The following is a 13,623-nucleotide window of genomic DNA, read 5'->3' as shown; positions in this document are numbered from 1 at the left end:
AGAAACATGAATACCTAATGTGGATTTTGAAACAAAACACCACAAACTTCAGGCAGGGTTTTTGGAAATGACCGCTTTTAAGGAAAGGTCTTTTAATAGTGCTGCATTGTTTTTAGTAGAATAGTCTGAAGATGAGGACTGGGGAAGGCATTCCATGGCAGATCAGCTTCTCTCCGATGGAGAGGTGGAGGGGGAAGAGTCGCCCATTTTGTCCACAAAGAGAGAGACAGCAAAGAGAGAGACAGGAGCTGAACAGCTTAGGGGGGGGGAGTTACCCAGTTATGAGATAATGACAACGGAGCCAGAAGAGAGCTAGTTGAGACATCACTTGAGAGGGTGGGGGACCCCCTCTCACCACGGACTCGGAGGTCCAAACATATCAGAGAGCAAAGGAGTCAGAGGGAGGGAGGGACTTCCTGCTGGCGCCCAAAATGCTGCAGTAGTTGGAAGGAAGATTAGATTAGCCAACTGCCCTCCTTGCGTAGAGCTGTGTATTTGTGCTCACAACATGTAAAGGTAAAGGTAAAGGGACCCTGACCATTAGGTTCAGTCGTGACTGACTCTGGGGTTGCAGCGCTCATCTCGCTTTATTGGCCGAGGGAGCCGGCATACAGCTTCTGGGTCATGTGGCCAGCATGACTAAGCCGCTTCTGGCGAACCAGAGCAGCACACGGAAATGCCATTTACCTTCCCAGCCATTTATCTACTTGCACTTTGACAGGCTTTCGAACTGCTAGGTTGGCAGGAGCAGGGACCGAGCAATGGGAGCTCACCCCTTTGCGGAGATTCGAACTGCCGACCTTCTGATTGGCAAGTCCTAGGCTCTGTGGTTTAACCCACAGCGCCACCAGCGGCGCTGTAATAAAAGGACTATAAATCTATCAGCTGCTCATTCATTCTTATCTGTTGAAGTTACCGAAGGGAGGGGCGGACTCTCCATGCCTGACGGAAGATTTATTTACTAGATTTTAAATATTAGGTTTATTTATTGTAATGAGCTTTAAAATATTATCTTATATATGGTTTTAGTTTTGGGTGTTTTATCTGTGTTTGTTTTAATTTTTTGCGAGCCACCTCGAGTCCCAGATCTGGGGGGGGGGGGGGAGGCACAATATAAATAAATAAGCATAGATGTTCAAGCTGATCTGGCATCACTTCAAGTGTAGATTTCTCCCCCTTCCCTGATATATTACACAGACAACCTCTTCTTTTTCCCTTTGATGTGCAGGAAGACATTCCCGCTGATCTTTAATTTCAAATGATGTGTAGAAGTGTTTAAGAGGGATACTTTGCTAAGAAGCCATTCAAGACTTAGCAGTCACTGGAGAACATTTAAGATTACAAGGCTTTTTTGGCCCACTGAACACAAAGAAGAAACAATTATTCCTTTCTAGGCCTTCAGACACAATACATTTTCAGCCAATCTGCTTCAAAGGAGAGCGCCCGCCGAACGACAAAGCCAAGCAGGTAAACTACAGTGTGGCTTTGTGTCCTCTTGCAGCTGCCAAGATTAGAAGCAATTTTGTTCAAAAATAATAATGTGGTTTGCTGCCTCAGGGACATTTTGTTAGAACTTTGCTACAAAGCTTGATGCTGTTATTGTTTGTTGCCATCATGCTGTTCATGGGTATGTGATATTTATGATTATGATATATTTTTTTTTAAAAAAAATCACTGTTGGCATCTACTGTAACACTTAAACAGCAATAAAACCATTACCTTATAGAACTGTGTTCATCAACCTTCCAGACAACTCCCATTAACTTCAGCCAGTATGGGAAGGGGCTGGGATGGGGTACCAGCTACAGATGGGGAAGAAATTTAATTCAGTTTGCATTTAAAGGTGAACCTAACTAATTTGCATGTCCCCATACAAAATGAAGCAAAGCCGTCCTTTGAATTTCACATGTCTCTGAATGTGGCAATGCAGTTCTCCTGCCAGAAAAAGTTATTTCTAAAATAGCATGCAGAAATGCATTATATCAGGGAACATTACTTTGCAAAAAAAAAAAATGTCTACATTAGGCAAATTTTTATACAAAGAAGTCACACTAGAATCCTAACTGAGCTGAACCTAAGATTGGAAAAATGGGAGAAACTGAAAGTGACAGATTCATCCATTCCTAGCACCATGAATACTGTTTCATAATAATGTAAGTCTTGTTCCTTGGCACTTTTTAATCTGCTTTGCTGGCACAGATGAACGTGAAACAACTTGAAGAAGAAGAGGTAATGAAAGGTAAAAGATTGTAAGTTTGGAATTGGTGTTCTTTCACTGGAGAGAGAGAGAGAGAGAGAGATTCAGAAAGCTCCTTCAAATGCCCTAGTCATGACAGCACTGCTCTCAGGTGGTTAAAGGGAAATGTTGGTGCCTTTGTGGCATCGGCCATTATACCACCTCAGTGTTGGGATACTGCCAGGGAGACAAAGGCCATCATGCAGGCCATGTCCTCTGTGGTCGATCATCAGTCTCCTGTGGGAACAGCATTGGTCAATTAGCGACACAAGCCTCAGACACATTCCAGGACTCATGTACGCCCTTTTTGCAGAGTTTCCACAATGGAAGATTCACCCAGGAGGGCATATTTTACAGCTTTATTCAACGTTGGCCAGAACAAAGGAAAAACATGACTGCTTGCTTCAGTGTTGAGGAAACAGCCAGAAAACAAAAGCTATATACAAAACGGAAACTCCCTGTGAGCAGGAAGTACGGAGGCTTGTGACAAACAACAGCCTGCTCCATTTTTAAGGAGGAACGGAAATATCCTAACACTCAGACCTATTTGCATGTCCAGCAACCAACATAAATCATGCCAAGAAGAGGCAGCAAAGATGAACCTCTTATGTAGACAGTTCCATGCACATCCCTGGTATTTGACGCAACAGATGCCACAAACATTTCGCAGTGCACCTTGAACTGGTTTGGAATAAGTCAGGCTCTTTCCTTCCGAAGTAGGAAATGTATTGTCCTTCTCCAAACCCATCCAAGTCCGTTCATCCTCTGACACGAACCTATTTCTCCATCTATTTCAATCTCCCTGCTACTTGCTCAGTGGTGTAGCGTGGGTTGTCAGCACCCGGGGCAAGGCAAGTAATTTGTGCCCCCTAACCCGTGGATTTGCGCCCCCTAACCCGTGGATTTGCGCCCCCTAACCCTAACCCCCAGATGTTGCGCCCGGTGCGGCCGGCCCCCCTGCACCCCCCACGCTACGCCACTGTACTTGCTGGAGGTTAGCCTTTCCCTCTTCCCACCTCCATAGAGCTCTGCAATGAAAGCCAGAGGCCAGAAATATTGAGATATACATTTCGTTTCCCCAGCGTTCCATAATAGCTATAACTGTAGCACTAAGTTTCTCCTTTTCCCCATTGACAGAGCCAGAGGAACCTCAATAATGGGAACGATGGCTTCTTCTATGAGAACATAACAAAACAGGAAGCTGTCATAGGATGACACAGGATATTGGTCCATTTAGATCAGTATTGTCCACATTGAGTGGCAGTGACTCATCAGGGTTTCAGGCAGGGGTCTCTCCCAGCCCTGCCTGGAGATTTTGAAGATTGAATCTGGCGCATTCTGCATGCAAAGAAGATGCTCAAACTGCTGAGCTACAGGCCTTCTACAACTTGGGATGTTTAGAACAACTGATTAGTTCAAAATCGGGAAAGGAGTACGACAAGGCTGTATATTGTTTCCCTGCTTATTTAACTTATATGCAGAATTCATCATGCGAAAGGCTGAGCTGGATGAATCCCTGGCCAGAATTAAGATTGCTGAAAGAAATATCAACAATCTCAGATATGCAGATGGCACAACCTTGATGGCAGAAAGTGAGGAGGAATTAAAGAACCTTTTAATGAGGGTGAAAGAGGAGAGCGCAAAATATGGTCTGAAGCTCAACATCAAAAAAACGAAGATCATGGCCACTGGTCCCATCACCTCCTGGCAAATAGAAGGGGAAGAAATGGAGGCAGTGAGAGATTTTACTTTCTTGGGCTCCATGATCACTGCAGATGGTGACAGCAGCCACGAAATTAAATGACGCCTGCTTCTTGGGAGAAAAGCAATGACAAACCTAGACAGCATCTTAAAAAGTAGAGACATCACCTTGCCAACAAAGGTCCGTATAGTAAAAGATCTGGTTTTCCCAGTAGTGATGTATGGAAGTGAAAGCTGGACCATAAAGAAGGCTGATCGCCGAAGAATTGATGCTTTTGAATTATGGTGCTGGAGGAGACTCTTGAGAGTCCCATGGACTGCAAGAAGATCAAACCTATCCACTCTTAAGGAAATCAGCCCTGAGTGCTCACTGGAAGGACAGGTCCTGAAGCTGCGGCTCCAAGACTTTGGCCACCTCATGAGAAGAGAAGACTCCCTGGAAAAGTCCCTGATGTTGGGAAAGATGGAGGGCACAAGGAGAAGGGGACAACAGAGGACGAGATGATTGGACAGTGTTCACGAAGCTACCAGCATGAGTTTGACCAAACTGCGGGAGGCAGTGGAAGACAGGAGTACCTGGTGTGCTCTGGTCCATGGGGTCACGAAGAGTCAGACACGACTAAACGACTAAACAACAACAACAAATGTTTAGAAGGTTGTAATGGTGGGGCTTGCAAAGGCCAGAGGGTGGCTTAAATTTCAGGCGTTTCCTCACATATGCACGTTTAATTTGCATGCAACCACATTTATGTGTTGCACTGGGAAATAATTAAATAAATTGATTCAATCTGCAAAAAGGCACGGAAATAGCAAAAATGGCCCCCAAAAAGCAGGAAACTGCAAAATTTGCATGAAAACAGCCTGAAAACAACTGGCAATCCTAGCTGCCTTTGCAACTGCAACTCCATGAGCCTTTGAGCTAACCTTTGAGGCCTGTGAAGAGTGTGAGAAAGGAAGTTTGGGGGGTTTTTCAAGAGGGTTTTTAGAGGTTTAGAAGTTATTTACAGACTTTTTAGATGGTGTTCCCCAGTCTATGGGTTTTCACATATACGCACCGTACCCAGGAATGTAAGTGAGGAGACGCCTGTATTTCAGATTACATATGCTTGTTATAGCTAAAGAAGCCCTTGATAAGTTTAATTAGCCCTAAGTACCTTCATGGACTTAAAGTTCCGCTTGACATTGTAAGTTTTGTTTTGATTCTTTAAAGGTCTAATTTGCCAGTGGTAGGAAAACAACTTGATATCTCAAAACAAAGTGTGACATCACAAACTGAAATGCAATGTCAAAACAGAAGAAAACACAATGCTGAGCACAGCATTGTGAAACCAAAATACAGGGAACAAGACATGTTATTTGGGGATATGTCATTTGTAAAACTGGTTGTTAAGATAGCTAATAGTGTGTGAACACTTTTGTTGGCAGAATAATTAATTAAACTCTGTTAGTCTGCTGAATTATTTCCTTCTCATTTTCCTCTCATCCCTTTTGTTGTGGCATTTTGAACATATGAGCCTGTGAGATCCAGCATCCTGTCTCACAGTGGCCAACTAGATGCCTGTGGGGAGTGAAAGTTGGACCTGAACACAAGAACACTTTCCCCACTTTTTGATGTTACTGCCAACTCATAAAATCATAGAATTGTAAGGTTGGAAGGGAGCCCAATATCCCCAGTGGCAATGCAGGAACCACAGAGAATCCCTCTGCTTAAAAAATTCCAACGAGGGAAACAGGGCTGCCTTCAGATGTCTTCTAAAAGCCTGGTAGTTGTTCTCTTTGACATCTGGTGGGAGGGTGTTCCACAGGGAAGGCGCCACTACCGAGAAGGCCCTCTGCCTGGTTCCCTGTAACTTGGCTTCTCGCAGTGAGGGAACTGCCAGAAGGCCCTCGGTGCTGGACCTCAGTGTCCGGGTAGAACGATGGGGGTGGAGACGCTCCTTCAGATATACTGGACCGAGGCCATTTAGGGCTTTAAAGGTCAGCACCAACACTTTGAATTGTGCTCGGAAACATACTGGGAGCCAATGTAGGTCTTTCAAGACCGGTGTTATGTGGTCTCTGCGGCCGCTCCCAGTCACCAGTCTAGCTGCCGCGTTCTGGATTAGTTGTAGTTTCCGGGTCACCTTCAAAGGTAGCCCCACGTAGAGCGCATTGCAGTAATCCAAGCGGGAGATAACCAGAGCATGCACCACTCTGGTGAGGCAGTCCGCAGGCAGATAGGGTCTCAGCCTGCGTACCAGGTGGAGCTGGTAAACAGCTGCCCTGGATACCATCAAAAAGTTCTCCCTGATGTTTAGCTGGGATGTCCTTTCTCGTAATTTGAATCCATTGGTTTGGGTCCCACCCTCTGAGGAGCAGAATACAAGCTTGCTCCATCTTCCATGTAATAGGCCTTGAGATATCTGAATATGACTATCATACCACCTCTCAATCTTCTCTTCTCCAGGCTAAACACACCGAACTCCTTCAACTGTTCTTCATAAGACTTCATTTCCAGACCCTTGATCATCTTGCTTGCCCTCCTCTGCCCACTTTCCAGCTTGTCAGTCTCCTTTATTTATGGTGCCCAGAGCTTGACACAGGACAGCAGGTGCTGGGTTTGACCAAACCAGAATAGAGTGGTTTAACTATGTGTTGTGGGAAGAGAGTACTTCTTTTAGACTTGTACTGAATCTCTGTGATGGCCTGGGATTCCGAGTCTGAGAGTGAACCGGAGGAATCCCAGCCGGCACAGGAGTCCCCGCCTCCAGGGCCGGCTGAACTGGGGCAAGGCCTAGATGCTGAGGAGCCTGCACCTGTGACAGATCCTCAGGGACAGGCACCAGGTGAGACCATTCTGGCCCCAGAGGTGCTGGAGGACTCAGTGGCTACAGGTGAGCCTCCCCCGGGGCCCAGTAACCCTTCGGCCTCTCCTGAACTGCAGAGGCTTAGGGCAGAGAGGCGAAGGGAACTGGTCTCTCCCAGGAGGAGTGCTCGCCTTAAGGCCAGGAGAGGCGGGGCTCCTGGGGGCCGGGACTGCCCCCGGCCTTAGAAGAAAATAAAGGTCAGGCAGCCCGGTCCCAGGTTGCGGGAGCAACGTCGTTGTGGAGTACCTGCTTTACCCAGACCTAGATCTGCACTCCCAGTGTGCCTGTTCCTCGCCCGGCTTCCTGCTCCTGACTCTCCGGTGTTCCTGTTCCTCGCCCGGCTGCCCGCTGTTGACCCACCAGTGTTCCTGTTCCCCGCCTGGCTCCCTGCTTCTGCTCTACCAGTGTTCCTGTTCCCCGCCTGGCTTCCTGCTGCTGCCCTTCCAGCGTTCCTGTTCCCCTGCCTGGCTCCCTGTTTTGGACCTCGCGTCTCATCCAGTGTTCGTCTACCCTTCTAGTGACTCTGGACTGAACTTCGGCTACGGTATTAGTACCTCCCCCCCCCCCAGGGCCAGCACAATCTCCCAACATTCAGCTTCACTGAATTTCCACGAATTCTAGTATTATGAGAAAGGGAGAAAAATATTCCTCTACATGGTACATGACCCCAGTCAAGCTTGCAAAAATCTATCATTTGCCCGATAACAAATGTTGGAAATGTAAAGAAACGGAAGGTACATTCTTTCACCTTTGGTGGACGTGCCCAAAGATTAAGGCTTTCTGGGAAATGATATATAATGAACTGAAAAAGGTATTTAAATATACCTTCCTGAAGAAACCAGAGGCCTTTCTCCTGGGCATTGTCGGCCAATTGGTGCCAAAGAAGGACAGAACTTTTTTTATGTATGCTACAACAGCAGCAAGAATACTCATTGCAAAGTATTGGAAGACACAAGATTAACCCACTCTGGAAGAATGGCAGATGAAGGTGATCGACTACATGGAATTGGCAGAAATGACTGGCAGAATCCGAGACCAGGGAGAAGAGATGGTGAAAGAAGACTGGAAGAAATTTAAAGACTATTTACAGAAATATTGTAAAATTAATGAATGCTAGAAGGATGTTGGATAGAAACTAAGGGGTTTCCAGCTGTAATACTTTAGGAGATACAAAAAAAAAAAGTTTACAAATGGGTAAAAGCTTAATGGTAAGGATTTGCTGAACTAACAAATTGAAGTGGAATACAAAGAAGGGAGGTTTGAGGAGGTCTGGGGAAATAAGTGTAAGGAAGATATGTTATGGAAAATTATTTGTTTTTTAACTGTTTTTATGTTGTATTTTGTATTTTGTTTCTTTTTATTTTTCATTTTCATTGTTATATTTTAAAAACTTTAATAAATATCTTTTTTTAAAAAAAGAAAAATATTCCTCTAGCTGCTTTCTTCTTGCCATGCATAATTTTATCAATTTCTATCATATCACCTCTTACTTGCCTTTTCTCTAAACAATAATGCTCCAAACACTGCAACCTTTCTTCATAGAGTAAAATGAGAACTGAAGAATATTAAAGAGAATGGTAGGTGTACTATTGGATGGTTATTTAAATTTTCTTACATTTTGCAATTGTCAGTTAACGATCTTGCAATGTTGCCATCTTTTATTATTGCATTATTTACAACTACACTCAAACCAGTCATAAAACTGGCCAAAAATTTAACTTTTGAGAATGTCAGGAATGCCTCTATCTCAGTTTGAGTTTCATATGTACCATTTGGTTTATCTGCGAGTGCTCCCTCAACAGCTGCTGCGTTATTGAATATTTCGTACACAAAGGCTGAGGTGGTTGTTGTTTTTTAATGCTTTTTCCTGATGCCTCTCCTGATGCCTTATTGATTCTTTATTTTATAGTGACTTTGTTCCTACTCAAACTTTTTTCTTTTCTGGTTTTCAAAACCAGATTTTCCCTTCCCACAGTTCACAATAAATAGGGGGGGCATCACAAACTTACATAACTATGTACAAAATCATACAGACAATTAGAGTAAGTTGTCAGTAAGTGAAAAATAGGTGCTTAGAGAAGTGAAAATACATTGTCTCGGAGCAGTGGCGTAGCGTGGGGGGTGCCAGGGGTGCCGGCCGCACCGGGCGCAACATTTGGGGGGGGCGTGCTCGCTGCCTCCGGAGTCGCCGAAGAGCCTCGAGCGCAGGCTGTAGCAGAGCCGCATGTCTCGCGGAACCGACGAGCTGTGCGCGCGTCCGGGCTGAAGGCGCCCGGCAGGCAGCGGCTCTCAGCGCTCGCCGCGGAGGACATGCCAGGCAGCCCCTCCTCACAGCCCCGCCTCCGCCGGTGCTGCTGCAGCTGCTGGGCCGTTGCATTTTCCTCGCCTCTCTGCCCCCCTCCTCCTCCGGGCAAGCGGCGTCGTTTGGGCGGCAGCGGGGGGCGCAAATTACTTGCCTTGCCCCGGGTTAGGGGGCGCAAATTACTTGCGTTGCCCCGGGTGCTGACAACTCACGCTACGCCGCTGTCTCGGAGTTCAGCACAGCAGCACTGCTTTTTTAATGGTCTGCTTCTCTTTCCCTTCCTTTTATGTGCATAAAGATATCAAAGAGCAAACAAAAATCAGTTAGTATGTCCAAAGGTGAGAATACGCTAAAGGTGGTAAGCAACTGTTTTCCATTACATTAGCAAAGTTAATAAACGGGAACCTATTCAAACAAATGATGTGATCCTCATTTCCGTTCCTGGGTTGTGGATGAGCTATGGGCAATAAACCAGATTCAGATATTTTTTAATGTCTACTGCAAATTTCTTTAAATTCCTAGGAGTTTATCTCAGTGAAGACCTTACTTGGAAAATCAGTACAACCCAGGTGGTTAAGAAAGCCCAACAGAGACTCCATCTCCTCAGAGTATTGCAAAAGAACAATGTCAATCAACATTTGATGATCTCCTTCTACCGGTCCACAATAGAAAGTGTCCTTTCATACTGCACCACGGTGTGGTACGCTGATTTGACATCAACTGATAGGAAGTACCTACAGAGGGTGGTGAATACAGCACAAGATATTATGGGCTGTCCCGTGAATCCACTGGGTGAAATAGCAGAAGAACGTTGCCTCGGGAGAGTGAGGAAAATTCTCTGGAATGATTCACACTCTGGCCAGCACTTTCTTGATCTCCTGCCCTCAGGCATGATTAGTCGCACCAGCATGGTAAAGAACTGCTTCTATCCGTGGGCTGTTAGGCTGCTGAATGAATAGATAACAACAAGGCAACTGACTTTCAGGTTTGGTGTGTGTGTGTCAGTAAACGAGGGGAATTAGGACTAAGAGAGCTGAGTGGGGGGGGTGCTCGTGTAATCGCACTGTATACAAGTTGCACAAGCGACAATAAAGTATTTCAATTCAAAGGAAGGAGGCAGGGCATGAGTCCAAGGGTTGTGCCTGCTTCTTTATGTAATGCTAAACCATGGTTTAGCATTCCAACTGACTAGAGTGGAGATCCATTCATCCAAGGCCTTTTGGTGGTGCAGCAGAACTTGCCCTCCCTCTCTTCTCCTCAAGTGCCCCTTACATCTGTTCTGGAGGTTCTCACAACTCTCCAGCGCAGATTTGGGGAAGGTGCATGTGAGGAAAGGAACTTCCATTGGGCTAGCAGACATCCTTGAGGCAGCAGTTCTACTTGGCTGGATACCATGCAAAATAACGTTTTGTTGTTTTTCTTTTGTTCCAGGCTGGAAACTGCTTTGTGGTTATTTTCTTAATTGAAAAGGCAGTGCACGGACACCTTAAATAAATGTGAATTTCTGAAACCTGGACTAGTTTGTGTCACATGGTGGCATGGAAACAGGAGTTTAAGCCCTTTTGTCTTAGGCTTGACCTGTTTATTTCCTCAACCAAAAGTGTCTTGAGATACAGTGGTCCCTTGGTTCTCAAACTTAATCCGTTCCAGAAGTCTGTTCCAAAACCAAAGCGTTCCAAAACCAAGGCTCACTTTCCCATAGAAAGTAATATAAAACGGATTAATCCGTTCCAGCCTTTTAAAAACAACCCCTAAAACAGCAATTCAACATGGATTTTACTATCTAACGAGACCACTGATCCATAAAATGAAAACAATAAACCGCATACAGTGGTACCTCGGGTTACATACACTTCAGGTTACATACACTTCAGGTTACAGACTCCGCTAACCCAGAAATCGTGCTTCAGGTTAGGAACTTTGCTTCAGGATGAGAACAGAAATCGTGCTCCGGCGGTGCGGCAGCAGCAGGAGGCCCCATTAGCTAAAGTGGTGCTTCAGGTTAAGAACAGTTTCAGGTTAAGAACGGACCTCTGGAAGGAATTAAATACTTAACCCGAGGTACCACTGTACTGCAGTCACACAAAAACAAAACAAAAACGCAAAATAAATAGCAAAAAGAGACAGAACTCAGTGTAACACTCAAAATGGGGCATGTTCAGCTTCCGAAAAAGGTACACTTACTTCTGGTTTTGCAGTGTTTGGGTTCCAAGCTGTTTGAGTACCAAGGTATTTGAGAACTAAGGTACCACTGTAGTGCCATGAAAAAGTCTTGCATCAAAAAGAAGGTCACACAAGGGACACATATCTAATGAAGTCTCCCTTAGTCGCATTTGTGTTGGGGAGTTTTGTTTGCAAAGTGAAAACAGTCCGTTCATAACATAGCTATATTAGACCATTCTCAAACGCCTTTTTTTTTTAGTGGGAGATTTAATTTGAGCAATTCATTTCTTCTCCCTTTAAATGCTACTTCCCATTTGCATCCCCATCTCCCATTGCTCTTCCTTCTGCTGTCGGAATGCATTCAGAGAGGGCATTGAGGAGTGTCTATTATAAAACCAATAAGAAGAGAGGAGACCTTATCTGTGCAATTAATCTTTATAGCTATCTGCTGCATTCAATCTCACCTGGCAGTTTTTCTGTTATTTTAAAACTTTAATGTTATCAAGTTAAAAAATAAATAAATCACAAAATAATTGCATTTGCTTCTTAGGATTATTTTTATGCTTTAATTTCTGCTCTTACAGCTTTGGTTGTAGGGAAAACCTCTGTTGCGGTGCATTAACCGCACTGTGCTGTCTCGAAAGAAGCTCGCACCAAGGAGGTAAATAAGAAGACACAAAGGAAGACCTCATAGTGATGTTCAGGGAAAGGCCAGAAACATGAATGTTTGATGGACTGCTGTTCTCAGATACTCTGCAGAAAGGACAGCAATCATTTTAAGGAGGAGGGTGCCTGAAAGGACAGAGGGAAGGTGCTGCGAAACAAATTGGTGCATCCATAAATTCATAAAACAAGCACTAGGTGCTGTGATTCAAATGGGGGTTTCAATAAGTATGGGCGGAACCTAGGTATAGGCAAACATGTCAATTTATGCACCTCAAAGAAGACACACCAGTAGGTCATGGAGGTGCGTGATCTTGGAAAATGCAAAGCTTATCTGGGGGTACAGGGATAAGTAAACTTCAATTGCTTATTCAGGCTATGTATGGAGCTCTTGAACCAATATCAACACACATTTGGGGGTAAACAAATGCAGAGGTCTCCCTGCAGCTAATGAAAGCCAATTGGGTAGGGAACTCCTTGCCACCTCTGAGATGCTCCTCTCCTTCCTCCTCTCCCCATTTACTTTCTTTAGCCATCTTTTCTAGGAAGGTCTTATGAAGTGGCTCACAAAGTCCAGCTGTTGCCTTTGGGTACTGAGGAAGCTCTTAGGAAGGGCTGTAGCTCAGTGATAGAGCATGAAGAAGACCCAAAGTTAAATTCCCAGCATCTCCAGAAAGGATTTGGAAAGACTCCTGGTCTGGAACACTGGAGGGCAGATTCCAGTCAGGATAGATATTACTTGTCTTGCTGAACTATTGGCCCAATAATGTTACAAATTTTCCATTTGGCTAGCATCTGATCATCTGATTTGTTTTTATTTTATTTTATTTTCCAAAATGTGTGGGAAGATACATCCCTGTCATACTCAGCAGTGCAGAATATATACTTAAATTCTGGGAATCAAAATTTAAAAAGGATATTGACAAGGAACATGGAACATGTAGAGGAGGCCAACCAAGATTATTAAGGGTCTGGAAACCAAGTCTTATGAGGAATGGTTGAAGGAGCTGGGTATGTTTAGCCTGGAAAAGAGGAGACTAAGAGGAGATATGGCAGCCATCTTCAAATATCCCAAGGGCTGTCACATGGAAGAAGGAACAAGCTTATCTTATCCTGCTCTGGAGGGTAGGACTTGAACCAATGGCTTCAAGTTACAAGAAAGGAGATTTCTTGTAAACTTCAGGAAGAATATTCTGAGAGTAAGAGCTCTTTGACAGTGGAACAGACTCCCTTTGGATCTGGTGAACTCTCCTTTCTTGGAGATGTTTAAATAGAGGTTAAGTAGAGCTTTCTTTTTTAATATATTTTTTATTAACCAACCAATCAAATCAAATCAATTCACATCACATAAATTCCGAATTACAAAGCCGAATTATAAATTTTTGTTGAGGGGACCCATATTTCAAGTTTCAAAGGGGGATTCCGATCATCTTCTTGCTACTGCGTTCATATCCAAATCAGTCCAGATAAAGTTCATAATTCTATCCAGTCTTATCTTGCTGTTTCCATGTCTCATCTTATTCATACATTTTTCTTTTTCCTTTATGCTCTCTTCTGATAATTTCCTTAAGCAGGTAAACACCAAATATATCCTGTGTGGATTTTTCCGTTCGGCCAATCCTCATATCGTGATGGTTTCCATATATCATCATTTTCATAAATAACATCGCTCTTTCCATCATTAATCTCAGGGTCTGTCGTTCTTAAGTCCC

At 44.4% G+C, this 13,623-nt stretch overlaps 1 protein-coding gene and 1 long non-coding RNA gene across 6 annotated transcripts in view; one reads left to right on the top strand and one right to left on the bottom strand.

Moving 5' to 3' along the window:
- The window catches only part of DCC (DCC netrin 1 receptor), a 948,093-nt gene that overhangs the window by 399,381 nt on the left and 535,089 nt on the right, over positions 1-13,623 (bottom strand). The gene's annotated exons all lie outside the window — the stretch shown is intronic.
- Positions 313-9,829, top strand: LOC309514296. 2 transcript variants are annotated; one of them, XR_014211896.1, is made up of 3 exons: positions 313-516; positions 1,229-1,467; positions 9,384-9,829. It is a non-coding gene; the product is annotated as an uncharacterized lncRNA (long non-coding RNA). The 2 variants fall into 2 exon arrangements; XR_014211897.1 differs by having other exon boundaries at positions 313-522.

This window comes from Podarcis vaucheri (genome assembly GCF_965113315.1).
Source record: "Podarcis vaucheri genome assembly, chromosome: 11".
NCBI classification, from domain to species: Eukaryota; Metazoa; Chordata; class Lepidosauria; order Squamata; family Lacertidae; genus Podarcis; species Podarcis vaucheri.
This window is presented reverse-complemented; position numbering and strand designations above follow the sequence as displayed.